At 48.9% G+C, this 16,821-nt stretch overlaps 1 long non-coding RNA gene across 1 annotated transcript in view; it reads left to right on the forward strand.

Annotated features, from left to right (window-relative positions):
- The first annotated feature begins 11,866 nt into the window (after window positions 1-11,866).
- LOC115299219 overlaps window positions 11,867-16,821 on the forward strand; it is a 10,246-nt gene continuing 5,291 nt past the window's right edge. The window contains exon 1 of the long non-coding RNA XR_003912052.1: window positions 11,867-12,125. This is a non-coding gene — a long non-coding RNA (uncharacterized LOC115299219). The remainder of the gene's footprint in view (window positions 12,126-16,821) is intronic.

Raw genomic sequence — 16,821 nt, forward strand, 5'->3', positions numbered from 1 at the left:
TATCAAGCCTGTGCTCCCCCACAAACCACAGGGCCGTTGCATGTGCTATTTGTTCTTCCAGAAAAGCTTTTCCTCACTCTTATTAAAGTTCCCTGGTTCTTTACTTCATTAATTCCTACTCCTTAAGATCTTAGCTCTTCCCTGACCTCTCGGAGCCTGAGGAGATCAGTTCCCCTGTGATATGCCCTCCCCCCTGCCGTTACACAGCAACCTCTCCTATATGGCACTGACCACCATTACAACTTTACATTGACCTCTGCGGTTGTTGAATTAACTAGACAGCAGGCTTCCTGAGGGCCGGGACTGGTCTCCTTCTGCTCCTCTCCGCAGTATTAATGCCTGGCTCTGTGGCTTTCAACACGGGACAATTTTGCCCCCAGGGGACACTTGGCAAGGTCTGGAAACATTTTTGGTTGTTAAGACTGGCGGAGGGGGAGGTGCTACTGGCTTCCGAGGCCAGGGAGGCTGCCAAACATCCTTCGATGCCCAGCACAGCCCCCACAACAAAGACTTGCCCAGAATGCCCAGTGCACAGGCTGAGAATCCCTAGCTGAACACAGCACCTGTGAATGCCGAGTGAGTGAGTGCCTTTCACATGTGTTCCCCGAATGATCTCAATGATATAATTTGAGGCTTGAGTGTTGAAAAGGGGGAAGAGCCAGTAGAACTGGTACTAGACTATTGTCTGATGCTTCTGGAATGTAAGCAGGTGTCCCGTATTGGGACATCCTGGAGCAGGCCTCCCCTACATGAAGATGCTGGTGTGGGAAAACCAGAGAGCCCTTCCACCGGTAGTATTCGCAGATAAATCAATTCTCACTATCAACTATGCCTGTGGAAAATTCCAGAACCCTGGGCGAAGGTGGAAAGGGAAGCAACGAGGGGGAGGGACTTCCCCTTCCGTCCCAGCCCAGCCTGACAGCCCTCTCTCTGCCGCATGTCACCCCCTCCACATCAAGTCTGCCTCCCGTTTGGATCCTTTCTCTGAAAAGTCTTAAATTCCGTCTGTTCTTTCCACACCTGGTCACCTCTTTCCTCTGTCACTGCAGAAGCCTGGTCCCCCAGCCTCCATCCCTCAGGCCACGCTCTCCTCCCGGCAAGCGGAGCCCCCTGGCAGCACAGCGCACGGGGCACGCACTCGGTATGATCATGATAACTGCTTGCGTTTCTACGTCCCTTCCACTGGCGTGTCCGGCCCTCATTCCAGTTCTTTCAGCCCGTCTGGCAGACAAAGAAAGAGATTCCGAGAAGGAGGTTTGGGGAGGATCAAGTAAGTGATGAGAGGGCTTATCCAAATCCAAATCCCAAATCAGAATTTTATTGTTATTTTTTAAATGTTTATTTATTTTTAGAGAGCGCACGTACGTGAGGTGGGGGGAAGGGAGGAGTGACAGAGAGACGGAGAGAGAGAATCCCAGGCAGGCCCCTTGCTGTCAGCACAGGGCCAGACACAGGGCTCCATCTCACAGATCATGAGAGCATGACCTGAGCTGAGATCAAGAGTTGGACTTTTAACCAATTGATCAACCTGGGCACCTCCGAAATCTGAATTTTAGAATTACAGTGGTGCCGAGCACATGACAGGTGTGCAGCTGAGTGGATGGAATAAAATATGAACACACGAATTATGATGTGGTTACTTTAACTGGCACTTTGAAAATGAGAGAACTGAGGCCTAGAAAGGTTGAAGCTGCATTGTCTTGGTAGCAAAGCTACGCGAATTGTATTTAGGACTTCTGATTCTTAGCTCAAAGCCTGAAATTCCAGCGCATTCCCCTCCACAACCAGCTTTTCAGGGTGCCTGGGTGGCTCAGTTGGCTGAGTGTCTCACTCTTGATTTTGGCTCAGATCATGTTCCCTGGGTTGTGAGATTGAGCCTTGCCTTGGGCTCTGTGCTGGGCATGGAGTCTGCTTAAGATTCTCTCTCTCCTCTCTCTCTGCCCCTCCCAACCCCCCTCAAAATAAATGAATAAACATTTTTTAAAAAATAAATAAAATAAAATGGAAATTGGGGGCACCTGGCTTGCTTAGTTGGAGGAACATGTGACTCTTGATCTCAGGGTCGTGAGTTCGAGCCCCACATGGGTTGTCAAGATTACTTAAATAAAACCTAAAAAAATAAAATAGGACACCTGGATGGCTCAGTTGGTTAAGTGTCTGACTTCAGCTCCTGTCCGGATCACGTAGTCTGTGGGTTCGAGCTCCGAGTCAGGCTCTGTGCTGACTGCTCAGAGCCCAGACCCTGCTTTGCATTTTGTGTGTCTCCCTTGCTCTCTCTGCCCCTTCCATTCTCTCTCTCTCCCCCCTCCCCTGCTCTCTCTTTCCCCCCAGAAATAAATAAATAAATAAACTTTAAAAAAATTCAGGGATGCATAGGTGGCTCAGTTGGTTAAGTGGTTGAATCTTGATTTTGGCTCAGGTCATGATCTCACAGTTTATGGGATCAAGCCCTGCGTCAAGCTCCATGCTAAGCTGAATGTGGAGCCTGCCTAGGGTTCTCTCTCTCTCTCTCTCTCTCTCTCTCTCTCTCTCTTTCTTCTCTCTCTCTGCTCCTCCCCTGCTCACGTATGCTCTCTCTAAAAATAAATAGAATAAATAAATAAATAAATAAATACTCTAAAAAATGATAACAAAATGGAAGTTGTTTTAAAAATTTTTTAACATTTATTTATTTTTGAGAGACAGGTCATGAGCAAGGGAAGGGCAGAGAGAGAGAGGGGGACACACCGAATCCAAAGCAGGCTCCAGACTCCAAGCTGTCAGCACAGAGCCTGACACAGGCCTCGAACTCCAACCACAAGATTGTGACTTGAGTTGAAGTCAGACGCTTACCAGGAGAGCCACCCAGGCTCCCCCACAATTTTTTTGCATAGGAGGGAAAAACCGAGATTGAGTTATCTGGGTCCTCCCCGCCTGGGTAACTCCAAACATGCAGATCAAGGAGGTATCACTACTGCCACTTGACTATGCCGAGTACATCATCTCCATCTGGACGGTGGCTTTGGCAGTGACCTGGGAATTAGGTTAATTTTGCGCCTATCGGTAGAAGTCAGAGGTGTACCAACTCTTTCACATGTTGTCCTTCCTGAATTCACTGTGAGTTCCGTCCAGAGAGAGGGGCTGTGGCTTCCAATGTTTCCGACATTCCTTGGCCGCCTCCTGCAGAGGGACACAGGTTAGGGGCAAAGTGTGGGCGTTCCGTGCCTCGTTCATCCCGAGTGCAGCAAACTAAATAAAGAGCTTCACCATAGCCTTGTGCGTGGGGGCCACGGCGGGAAGAAGGCAGCCTGAACAAGGTGAACTAGAACATCTCCTCCCCCCTCCAGGTGAGGGGAGACGCTTGGGCAGGGCCCCTTCTGGTGTTTCCTAATGCGAGGAGGATTCCGGGTAATGCGATTGGAAGCAAGGAAGCAAAGGACCTGTGGGTAATAAGAGGAAGAGCTGAGTCACAGCGAGCAGGCTGGAAACCAGGTGGTGAGGAGAATACCAATTTCTCACTGCGATGAGAGGCGTGATCTCCAGGCGAACCCGGCTCCAGGGTGGAGGGGAGCTTGCTTTCAGATAACCCGTCGCACTAGACCGTCAGCCTGCAGCCGAAGCACCCGCTGCCCTCTCCCCTTCCATGGAGACAGGGCCCACCCTCTGCGTGGGGCAGGGAGGGGAGGGCCTATGGAGATTGAGAGCAGAAGGAGAGAGCAGGGACAGAGGTGGGGAGCGTGGGAGTGGCTGGGCAGGACGCCCTCTCTTCCACTCCAGTCACATCTGTGATGCCAAGAGCTGAGCACCCGTTTCCCCACTTCCCTTCCCCTTTCCCCAGGACCAGACACCAGACTTTGAGTTCCTTCACTCTGGCACAAGTGTTCTCAGCTGGGGCCCCACTGAAATTTAGAGCTAGATCATTCCTCCTTGAAAATACTAGTCTAGGGGCGCCTGGGTGGCTCAGCCGGTTAAGTGTCCGGCTTTGGCTCAGGTCATGATCTCACGGTTCGTGGGTTTGAGCCCCGCATCGGGCTCTGTGCTGACACCTAGCTCAGAGCCTAGAGGCTGCTCCGGGTTCTGTGTCTCCCTCTCTCTCTGACCCTCCCCTGCTCGCACTGTCTCTCTCTGTCTCTCAAAAATAAATTAAAAAACATTAAAAAAAGAAAGAAAGAAAATACTGGTCTAGGGGCACCTGGGTGGCTCAGTGGTTAAGTGCCAGGGTTCAGGAGATCAAACCCAGCATCGGGCTCCATGCGGACGGCTCAGAGCCTGAAGCCTGCTTCAGATCCTCCGTCCCCCTCTCTCTGCCCCTCTCCAGCCCTCTCCTTCTCCCTCTCTTTCTCTCTCTCCAAAATAAATAAATACACATTTTTTTAAAAACCCTATCATGAACACCCTTGGGTCCGTTTCTCCGGGTCTTTCTTTCCTTGTGAAGGCTCCCATGTCATGTCAGCCTTGTGTTAACTTGTGTGCTCTTCCATTAATCTGTCTTTGTCAGACCTGGCCAGGAACTCTAAGAAGATTGAGGAAAACTTTTTCCTTCCTTCACCCTCAAAATAACCTAAGCTTCAGGCTCCACAAAACTCAGATCTGACCTTGGAGTTGGCCAACCCTGGGCTCAAATTCTGACTTTAGCTCCATCCTGATTAATTTATTCAAGACTTATTTTGGGATGCCTGAGTGGCTCCGTTGGTTGAGTGTCCGATATGGCTCAGGTCATGATCTCACAGTTCGTGGGTTCAAGCCCCGTGTCAGGCTCTGTGCTGACAGCTCAGAGCCTGGAGCCTGTCTTCGATTCTGTGTCTCCCTCTCTCTCTGCCCTTCCCCTGCTCACGCTGTCTCTCTCTCAAAAAATAAAAAATTTAAAAAAAGACTTACTTTAAATTTATTTACTTATTTTTAAATTTTTTTAAATTTAAGTAATCTCTACACACAACATGGGGCTCGAATTCATGACCCGAGACCAAGAGTCACATGCTCTTTTGAGACAGCCGTGAACCTCTGTTCAAGACCCTTTCATTGCTTTGAGCCTCAGTTTCCTCATCTGAAAAATTATTGGAGCACTTGGTTGGCTCAGTTGGTAGAGCATGCGACTCTTGATCTCAGGGTTGTGAGTTCAAGCCTTGTGCTGCACATAGCACTTACTAAAATAAGGAAAGACGGGTGCCTGGGTGGCTCAGTTGATTAAGCGCCAACTTCAGCTCAGGTCATGATCTCATAGTTCATGAGTTCGAGCCCCGCACCCGGCTCTGTGCTGATAGCTCGGATCCTGTGTCTCCCTCTCTCTTTAGCTGCCCCTCCCCCTGCTTGCACTCCGTCTGTCTCTCCATCTCTCAAATAAACATAAAAATGTTTAAAAAATAAAAGAGGGAAGGAAAGAAAAATTTATTAATGGTGATTTCCCCCAAAAATTCTGTGAAAAACCGAGAAAATGCACGTAAACTGCTTAGTGCCCTGCCCAGAACAACTGAACCCTCAGTAGATGTACCTGGTGTGCAGGCGGTGACGTCTGCTCCTCCTGCCGGTGGAAAGCCAAGGTGGTGACCTCTTGAGCTGGGGGAGGCATGACCAGCTTCCCGAAAGCGGGAGACCTAGGTGACATTAAGGGGCTAAAACATTTGCTGAATGTGCCACCAAGGAAAATGTCTTTTTCTTTTTTTTTTTAATGCTGATGGGGTATTCAAGCTCATAGTCTGGGTTTGAGAATTAGAACAGAGGACCCAGAACTATCTTCAGGAGTGTCTTACTAGGAAAGCCCTGCTTTTGATAGGGCCCCTCTGTTCCGTGAGCAGCTGACTCCTTTGGAGAGACCCCTCCACACACACACACTTAAGTACATGCAACACTAGGGCCTCACAGGGACTGGTACTAATTCTGTCTCTGAAACTACCTGGCAAGTTCAGGGATTTCATTATGATCCTTTAACCTGTGAGACACATTATATACTCTCCCTTGGTGTGTGTGGCAGATTTTGCTGTGTTTTTTTTTTTTAAGTTTGAAAAACACATATACAACCTGGTTCTCCCTCGTCTCTGCCCTTGACTCACGGGAATCTCCTGGGCCTCAGTTTCCACTGTGTAAAATGGACCTCTCTAGGGTCCCTCTGGTCTGAACAGTGTGTAAAAGCCGATGAAAAGTCTTTGCCAAACCAAAAAGAACATTAAGAACTTGAGTCTGACAGCCTGTCTGAACGCCTCCCCACTCAGCAGCAAAATGTATTTCTGTCTTGACGTCGAAAATGGAAGCTTAATTGCTGATAAGTGGCTGACAACTGGTAAGCGCATGTGAGTGGCTTAGGAGAACGAGGTCTATAATGGGCATCAGACGCTGCTCTAGAAAGCTGCGCTCTTGGGGAGGGAGGTGAGGGGCTTACAGGTGGTGGAGAGATAGCCAGCCCCGCCAGGGAAACCGTGGGGTCCAGAAGCAGCAACCCTGTTGTCCCCAGCCGCTCAGCAAGAAGTGACAGCAGAGAAAACACACGCCGTTTGTAGGACACTTACCGTGCCCCAGCACGACCCCAAATGCGTTTGTACATTATCCCCTGCGGTGCTGCCACCAGCCCTATGGTAATGGTATCTAATGACGAATATCATTTATTGAGTCCTTCATGTGTGTCGGGCTCCTTCCTAGGCATTTGATGTAAAATATCTCTTTCAATCCTTACAACTCTATAAGGTAGTCACTACATCATCTTCATATGACAGGTGGAGAAACTGAGGCACAGTTGCCAGAGTCAAACAGTTAATGTCTAAGGGAGCCAGGATCTGAACGAATCACCTGGCTCTTGCCTTCTGTAGTCTATCTGTATTGTCTAGGATCATTCTGAAAGAAGCGCCATTGTTATTTCTAGTTTATGGCTAATGAAATTGAGGCTCACAGAGGCGAGGCCCCTTAGCAAAGGCTGCCTGGGGTGTAAGTAACTGAGCCAGGATTCAATCCCAGGTTTGTGTGTTTCCAAAGCCCACGCTATTCACCAGCCACCATACTGCCTCTCTCGGTAAGACACCGAGGGTCACTGTGTGCCCAGCTCTGTGCTAGGAGCAGGTGGGGACACACAGCAGGAGACAGACGCTGTACAGTCAGGTGGGACACACCTGTCTGCCCTGGGGCTGTCTCCAGTTCACTGTGTGACCTCAGACAAATCACAGCCCCTCTCTGGGCCAAGTCCCATCTGTAAATGAGAGGTTAAATGCTTTCTCAGGTTGTGGCCGGGACACGTCCGGTGACATGGATAAGGATACGAAGGGCTGGCAAAGAGCAGGAGAGAAGGCGTTAGATAATCCAGCTGCTTCTGATCCCCAAGGGGACAGGAGGTCTCCAGGGTGGAGGTGTCCCATAGCTTATCCTCACTTCCTAGAGGAGAAAGACCGGGAAAGGAGTGACGGGTTAGTTTCCTGTGACCGCCATCACCAGGTGCCACAGACTCCATGGCATACAACAGCAGAAGCTCCGCCTCTCACAATTCTAGAGGTCAGAAGGTGTCAGCGGGGCAGTGGCCTCCCCCTGAGGAGGCGGCTCCGGAGGACAATGATCTATGCCTCCTCCAGCTTCATCCCTGGGCTGAGGGCTACCTCTCTGCTCCGTTTCACTTCATCTCTGTGTGTCTGTCTGATGTCCCTCTGTCATTCTATTTACACTTCTATTGGTCATTTGGGATTTTTTGCCTTTTTACATGTTTGTCTTTTAGAGTAACCTTTTTTCTTTAAAATGTTGTCAACGTTTACTTATTTTTGAGAGACAGAGCATCGGCAGGGAAGGGGCAGAGAGAGAAAGGGAGACACAGAATCAGAAGCAGGCTCCAGGTTCTGAGCTGTCAGCACAGAGCCCAATGCAGGGCTCGAACCCACGAACCGTGAGATCATGACCTGAGCCAAAGTCGGATGCTCCACCGACTGAGCCACCCAGGTGCCCCTTTTAGAGTAACCTTGACACCCAACATGGCCCTTGAACTCACAACCCTGAGATCAAGAGTCACATGCTCTACAGACCCAGCCAGCCAGGCACAGGCACCCCTTCTGACTTTGTTGTTAATTCTGTTGCTGTATCTTTTTGCTTATGGATCTTTCCCCCACCCCACCCAGTTTTTATATTGTGGTAAAATACACAGAACATAAACCGTAACATTGGTAAGCGGCAGTCCAGTGGTATGAAATACATGCCTAAGGTTGTGCACCCAGCACCGCCAGCTGTCGCCACTCTACGTCTTTGTTCTATAGTATTAAAAAATGTTGATGGAGAGAGAGAGAGAGAGAGAGAGAGAGGGCCCAGGGAGAGGGGCCTGGGGAGAGAAAGAGAAAGAGAATGGTAAGCAGGCCCCATGCTCAGCATGGAGCCCAATGCAGGGCTCAATTTCATGACCCTGGGATCATGACCTAAGTGGAAATAAGACTCGGAGGCTCAACTACCTGAGCCCCTGGGCATCCCTATCACTCTTCTTCTTCTAAAACTGAAACTTGACACATTAAATAACAACTCATTCGCCCCTGGCAACCCCTATTCTACTTTCTTCTTTTTTTTTTTTTTTTTAGTTTTTAATTTATTTTTGAGAGGTAGAGAGAGAAACACACAGAAACTGAAGCAGGCTCCAGGCTCTGAGCTCTCAGCACAGAGCCTGACGTGGGGCTCGAACCCACAAACCGTAAAATCATGACCTGAGCCGAAGCCAGACGCTTAACCAACTGAGCCACCCAGGTGCCCTCCCCAACATTCTACTTTCTGTCTCTATTCTGCTGATGCCTCCAAGCTCCTCATATGAGTAAAGCCAGCCACACAGTATTTCTCTTTGGTCACTGACTCCTTTCACTTGGCATACTGCCTGTCCTTGAGTTTCTTTCACGTTGTAGCAGGTGTCAGAGTTTCCTTCTGTTTTAAGGCTGAATAAACAACATTTCACTGTATGTATACACCACATTTCGCTTATCCATGCCTCCATCTGTGGACACTTGTGTGGCTTCCGTGTTTTAGCTGCTGTGTGTAACGCCATGACTCTGCCTTTCTCCTATAAGGTCCCTTGGGATTGCATTTAGGGCTGTCCGGGATAATCCAGGATAATCCGGTCAGCCTCAAAATCCTAAACTTAATTACATCTGCAAATACCCTTTTTCAAAGCAAGGTTTCATGCAGAGGCTCTTGGAATTAGGATACGGACAAACCTTTGGAAGCACTTCCCAACCTGACACAGGATAAGAGGGGCAAGACAGGGAAACAAAGGGGGGGGTGCCTTAGGTGCTCCTTGTAGGGCCCCTTGTGTGTGCCAGGGTGCCTGATAATCGCCCTCCGCGGCCTCATCTGCTCCCTTAGTGAGTCTGCGCACGCCTCCACGACGCTCTCAGATCACGTGTCCACATTCTGTTCTTTCGAGACCCACGGGGCAGGTAGCAGTGTTATGATTCTCTCAGGTTGGCCTTGCTGCTTCTGAGCGTCCTAATGGCCAGGGTGAAGTAGGTTTAGGGCCTGGGTTCGAGGCCTGCCCGTGTTACCGGCTCTCCGGAGGACCTTGAGCAAGATATGACTCTTCTGCGACCCTCACGCCCATCTACGTGTCTTTGCTCATGCTGTTCTCTCTACTTGGGTCTCCTTTCCATCCTCTCTCCTCTATCCCAAATCTCAGGTGAGGCTGAGGCTAGCAGCCCCTTTCTGCATCCTTGAAATGGCCTGTTGCCATTTCAAGGACAGCTACAGTGACCAACGTGGTGGCATCAAATCTAGACTCTGCCGTTTACTATCTAGGTGGCTTTGGGCATGTCACCATTTCTGTGCCTCGGTTTCCTCATCTGTAAAATGGCAATAATAATAATTGCATCTATCATCTAGCATGACTGTCATGATCAAAGGCACTATTTTTTTTTCTGTCCTTGACGGAATGTATTAAATGAGCAAATACCCCAACAAGGAAAACAAGTACTACAATGTAAAAATATTAAAAAAAGAAAACCCTCTCACATGCATAAATGAAAGATTGCACACAAAGAATTCACATCTTTTCAAGCTTCAATAGTAAATATTCTGCTACTATGTATTAAATACTGCATGGTCTGCCCAAGCTAAGATGAAACCACATCATGAATCAATTAGCATTTTGCATTTTCTTTCATTATCTACTCAAAGTCATGCCGACTGCACCTCTAAACATTTCATTAAATCCAATTATACAGCAAACACTCCCAAAATAAACTTAGATTGTATTGCAGTGTCACTTAACAGTATATAAAATGCTGTGTTGTGACAGGTATCAACTATCCATTAGATACTGAATCAATTTTTCTTAAGCACTACTAACTGCTTGCTTTTCTTGAAGCTAGATCATTCTGAAAATTTCCTGTTAGACCTATGAGTGCGAACATATGGTATCTGTCTTTCCAAAGGCACTATTTTTTATCTGTAAAGTGCTTAGGACAGCACCCAGCGTGAGGTAAGCACACATTTAATACTGATGATTGTCATCATCCTTTGTGTCCTCAGGGTCTGTCACATGGTGGGCACTTGTGGAAATGTTGATCGGAACCAGGTGACTTCCAAGTTCTTTCCAGGCCTCCATATTTTCCAGTTTTGCATCAATGAGCAGTTGGAGCAGGAGAAGCCCAGCAGAGCTATGGGGGTAGTGATCTGAGTGCATCCAAACTCGGAATCGCGGGGAGCACAGCTGAGCATTTCATCTGTGACCCCCAGTCGTCCCAGAACTGACTCTGCTTCCTGTTTCTCTTTTCAGACTCAGCCACCCCTTTGGATGCTCTCTGGAGAGGCACCGCCTTGAAAGCTGTCACAAGCCTGGGCAGGTCAGAGGCTGGACGGGGCCATTTGCTCAATTCCATTGGGTGGCCATGGTGGTGGGTGACGCTGGAGGAGGGAGGCGGGGCCACAAGGGCCTGCAGCCTTGAGTCCACCATCACCTCCTGCACTCCCGCCCACCTCCCCCCTACACACACATTTGCACACAAGCTGCTATTCTCTTTTTCCCTTCTGCCTTGATGACCAGTCTTGGAACTTACATCAGTGGATGGAGAACCAGGAACACACAGGACCTGTATGGCTTATAAGAAGGTCTTTGTGGGGGCGCCTGTCTGGCTCAGTCCGTAGAGCATGTGACTCTTGATCTCAGCGTTGTGCGTTTGAGACCCACATTGGCTGTAGATACCACTTTAAATTTTAAAAAAATCTTTAAAAGAAGGAGGTTTCTATTATTTTATGTATTTTTATATACTCTCCTTTCTTTCAAAAATAGATCTGAAGCACCGTGAGGTTGTTCAGAGTGACCTAGTCTAAGCTGGTACTTGGGAAAGTTGTGTTTCCATCTTCCTGCCCCGAGGACATATGCGTTCCTCCCCCCAACCCCCTAGACTGTGACCCTTCTCTGCTGCGCGTCACCTGAACCCAGCCAAGGGTTGACTGGGCAGCGACCTTTCTCAGGGGTGTTTGCATTTAAAAGCAACTGCTGGGAAGCCCCAGCACCCTAGTTCCTGCAGGCTGTAGTTCCTAGGAGCCCTCTGTTCTAGAAGGTGGCACCAGCCAACCTTCCATACATTCAGTCAGCAACTATTCACTGGTGCCAGGGTCAGGGATACAGAGGAGAAAACGAGAGTTCTGACTTCAAAGTCTAACCAACTATTAGGGAGACATGCAAATTACAATTAACATCATTGCAATACTGGAAATGGGAACAGACTCTATAGGATATAGGAGGCAGTGACGTTTACTGAGCACTTACTATGGTCAGGAGCACTGCTAATGCTTTATCATATACTTTTTTAAATGTTTTAATGTTTATTTTTGAGAGAAAGAGAGAGCACAAGCAGGGGTGGGGCAGAGAGAGACACACACAGAATCCAAAGCAGGCTCCAGGCTCCGAGCTGTCAGCACAGAGCCCAACACGGGGCTCGAATCCACAGCCATGAGATCAAGACCTAAGCCAAAGTCAGATGCTTAACCGACTGAGCCATCCAGGTGGTCCCTATTACATACATCATTACATGGAAACCTCATGATGACCCTGTGAGGCCCCCATTTTACGGATGAGCAAATTGAGGAAAAAATAGGTAAAACAATCTGCAAGGCTCCACAGCTCTGAGCCAGACCTGTCAGACTGAAATGTGCCTGAGAAATCAGAGAGGCTTCACGGAGGAGGCCGCCTTTTAATTGAGACTTGGAAGGTAGGTTGGGAGATGGGGGGGGCGGGGGGGGCGACGAGAGGGGCGGGGGGAGAAGACGGCATTTCAGTTGGTAGGAACCAATCAATGTTCAGGAACAGGGAGGAGTGACTGCTTCCTCTTCCTCCCTCCCACACCCGTGCCCTCGGGGTGCCCACCCCTGGTTCAGAATCTTCCCAGGACATTCATACCACCCTGGATGCCTGCGTCTCCTGAGAAGTGATGTTATTCTCGCTGGCTGGAAGCCTTTCCGAGAGGCCGTGTGACAAGAGCACGTGCTTTGGGACTAAACCCACCTGGATTTAAACCCTACCTGTGTGGGCAAGTTGCTTTCCCTTCCTGAGCCTCAGTTTCCCCATCTATAATAGAGGGATAACACCACCTGCTTAATCCAGTGATTAACGGAGAGGATGTGGCCACATCTCCTGGCATGATCGTGGCTCAGTAAACGCCAGCTGTTACTCTTATTAGGGAGGACGTGTATGAAAGCTTCCATTCCAACTAGCTAATTTGGGGGCCGAAACATTTTCCATGGGAGCAGCTGCCTGGGGCCTCTAATGACAGTCTGTGGGCAAAAATCCCCGCAGGCTATAACAAGGATAAAATTGAAGGAGGCAATTCATGTATGCAAAGCACTTAGTCCAATGTCTAGCACGTAGCGGGTGGTGCTCCAAAAATGAGAGCTCTCCCTGATATTTATAATTCAACAAGCTTTCTTATGCAGACTTCAGATGGCTTTAGCACAGTGTAAATAGCTGTGATTTGCAGAGGATTTTTTTTTTCAGAAATCCGTCTCATGCTGTCTATCCAGGGACCTCGATCTTGTACAACCGCTTTATCCCTCTTTACAAACCTTGTTAAGTTCTGTCTGTGTCTTTTAAAGAAAAAGTTACCGTTTTGGCAAGCTTGAGTCGGTAACTGGAAAAGGGATGTGACTGCTTTAGGACCAGAGAGCCAGTGTGTGAGGTTGCCATGGAAACGATTTAATGTAAACTTTATTTTATGCTATGCCCAGCTAAGTAATTGGTCAGGAGGGAAGGGGAGCAGCTTGAAGCAGTTTCCTCCCAAAAAGAAGAGAAAAAAAAGTGACTAAAGAAGGGCTAACAGAATGAAGAGAAGTCTTTTTCTCTGCTCAGGAAAAAAGACAAGTTAGAAATGTCATGGTCTGTCCAGTGAGGGCAGAGACTGTGTAACTAACAGCTTGCTTGCTTCTGTTGTTTTCTGTGTATGGATTCAGATGGCGGGGGGAGGGGGGAATAGGAGTCAAGAAAGAAGGGAAAACAGGAAAGCTAATTAGTACTTCCAGATGAAAGTAGAGAGTGTTTATGGCGATGAGGACACCACTGGCCAGGAAGAAAAACCAGGTCAGGGCTCTCGTGGTTAAGGTGTTTGTGAGCCTCACAGAGATATTTAGACATACACCCCAGGAAGTTTTAGATGGTTAAGAGATGAAAAGTGAACTGAAGATATTTTCTCTTCAAGCCCTACCCCAAGGTTAAGTCTACAGGTAATAAGTAACAGTGAAGAATTAGTGATACCTGACTGCTTGAATTACACTAATTCTTCTTCTAATTGTACATATTTTAATATGATATTATATAGAACATTAACATTTTGCTAGTGTTTCATTGGTCTTTTTTAAAAGCAAGGCTTGGGACACCTAGGGGGCTCAGTCGGTTAAGCATCCAACTTCAGCTTAAGTTATGATCTCATGGTTCATGGGTTCAAGCCCCACGTCAGGCTCTGTGCAGACAGCTAGCTCAGAGCCTGGAGCCTGCTTTGAATTCTGTGTCTCCCTCTCTCTCTGCCTCTCCCCCACTCATGTTCCGTTTCTCTCTGTCTCAAAAATAAATAAACATAGAAAAATTTTTTTAAAGCAAGGCTTCTTAGGGTACCTGGGGGGCTCAGTTTACTGAGCACCCAACTCTTGACTTCATCTCAGGTCAAGATCTCCTGGTTGTGGGATCCAGCCCCCACATCAGGCTCCACACAGAGCATGGAGCCTGCTTGAAATTCTCTCTCTCCTTCTCTCTCTCTCTCTCCTTCTCCCACTAGCTCGAGTGTACATGCTTTCTCTCTCTAACAATGTAAATTAGTTAAAAAAAAAAAAAAAAGCAAGGTTTCTCAGGGCACCAGGCTGATTTAGTCAGTGGAGCGTGCAACTCTTGGTCTTGGGGTTATGAGTTCGAGCTCCACATTGGGTGTGGAGATTCCTTAAAAATAAAATTTTTAAAAAGAGAAAAGTAAAAAGCAAGGCTTCTCTATTCACTGAGCACGCCTTCTGCTAAGCTTGTGAATCATCTGCCATTTGACAGATACTCACTGAGTGTCTAACGGGCCCCAGGCCCCACGCCTATGGGTAGCCAGAGATAATCAAAGTAAACAGGCCCCACCCATGGGTTTTATAGCCTAGCAAGGGAGGCACACAGTCTATGTAAAATTACATCATTAAGTGCTAAAAAGGACAAGTCCAACAATGTGCAATTCGGTGTGAGCAGAATATGAGAAACATGAGCCTAAAATCAAGCACTAAAATATCACTCACTCAGAAGACAAATCCCAAAACTCCAACGCACGAATATCAAGAATTAGACATCTTGGGGCACCTGGGTGGCTCAGTTGATTAAACTTCTGACTCTCCATTTCAGCTCTGGTCATGATCTCGCAGACTGTGGGTTCGAGCCCCATGTCGGGCTCTGTACTGACAGCGTACAGCCTGCTTCGGATTCTGTGGCTCCCTCTCTCTCCGTCCCTTCCCTCCTCAGATAAATAAACATTAAAAAAAAAAAAGAATTCGAATCCTAGTCACACTTCTGGATTCAACAGATTTAATTTTTTAGTATCCTTCATGAACAAGATATAACATAGACCCCACACTTGCCCTCAACAAGCTTGCACTCTTAAGTAGGGGACAGATATGTGGCATGTGATAAGGCCCTATTGTGGTTCTGTTTTTAGCGGACAGCCATCGAGTGCTTATAATGCTCCTGGCACCAGGCTAAGCGCTGACTTACACTGTCTCAGGTAAACTTCACAACAACCACCCCGTACTGATCTAGCCTTATCTCCACGTTTCATATGGAGATACTGAGTCGCAGGTTGAAGAAGCAACTACCCAAGGTCGCACAGCTGGTAAGTGGTGGAGTGGGGATCTGAACCCAGGCAGTGAGGTTCTAAGAGCCTACCTCCCCGGCCACTGCTGCCAGTTGGGATGGGGAGACTCTATTTGGACCCGCTTTAGACATAGCTATTGGTTAGGAATTTGGAACCGTCATAGTATGGAAGTGTTGGGAATGGCCAGAATTCCAAGCAGAAACTCCCAGGATCCAGAGGGGCTCCAGCATAAAGAGACTCCTTCCATTCCCTAGTGTTGGGGTGCATCTAGACCGCCTGCTCATCGTTCAGTTGCGCCACCATCTGGCCTGCTCTGGTAGTGCGGAAGAGTGGAGCGTAGTTACCGAGCCTAAAGGGTTGGAGGGAAAGAGGTGTCCTGGAGACATCCGGTCAGTGGGGCATGTGCCAGGCACGGTCCTGTCTCCAGGATCGCAGGAAGAGGGCGGCCACCAAGCCCATGGAGCCTCTGGAAATGGGCCCGGAAACGGAGAGAACCATAGGAGGCCCTGGGAAGGTGGGCATAGATCCAGATGAAACCTGTGGGTTGGGACCCTTTAGAGTCCCATTTGCCAGTGACCACTGTGTGTCCCCAGCCAGCCATTGTGCTCCCCTGGACCTTGATCGAGATAGTCCCACTCTTTCCACAGGACCAATAGTCTACGATGAGGAAATAGAGTCAAGAGGTATGACCTTGCTCAAAGTCACACGGCTAAGATGTGAGGGACCTGGATGCAAATCCTGACTGTCTTCCCCAGCTGCCACAGCCCTTCCCAGGCTCAAAGGCCCAGTCTCACCACTGAGTCAGCGCCCCCGGGGCAGAGGCCAGAATTAGGCACCATCCCCTCACACGGCCCAACCTACCACTGAGCACTCAGCCCAACAGGTCTGTGGATGCAACTATTTCCCTGAAAATTAATTAAAGCCAACTGGGCATCTGCAGCCCCAGCTGTTGGGGAAGCAAGTGCTGCTGCGGTTATTTCTGAAATAATTAATGACTGTGCTTGTCTAATCTCACTTGAGGTGTGAGGAGCAGGAGCGAGGGCGGGCTGGGGTGCTGCCTCGGCCCCGTGAGGGGCTGGGAGGGTTATTTTTGTAAACTGGGCCTCAGAGCCTTTGCTGAGACGGCCCCTCCTTTCCAGCCCCGTGTGCTTCAAAATGGCGGACAGTCGGCCAGCAGTTCCGGCCCGGTCCGCCAGGGGTGTTACCCCCCAATGACACAACTCTAGACACCCTCCTCCTCGGGCTCAGGCCCCAAATGCCCCAAAAAAAGCACTTGTGTGCTGTCCCTGGCCAGCTACACCCACGAGGTTACACCATGGGTCACAGTACAGTTAGAGCCAGGGGCATGCCGTATCCCCTTCCACAGTGTCCCCCCCGCTGTAGTCCCACAGTGTGACCCCCCGCTGTAACCCACAGTGTGACCTCCTCACTGTAACCCCACAGTGTCACCTCCTCGCTGTAACTCCAGTGTCACCTCCTCGCTGTAACCCACAGTGTCCCCCCTCGCTGTAACCCACAGTGTCCCCCCTCACTGTAACCCACAGTGTCCCCTCTCGCTGTAACCCACAGTGCCACCCCCCCCCCC

This window comes from Suricata suricatta, chromosome 8, assembly GCF_006229205.1.
Source record: "Suricata suricatta isolate VVHF042 chromosome 8, meerkat_22Aug2017_6uvM2_HiC, whole genome shotgun sequence".
Lineage (NCBI taxonomy): Eukaryota > Metazoa > Chordata > Mammalia > Carnivora > Herpestidae > Suricata > Suricata suricatta.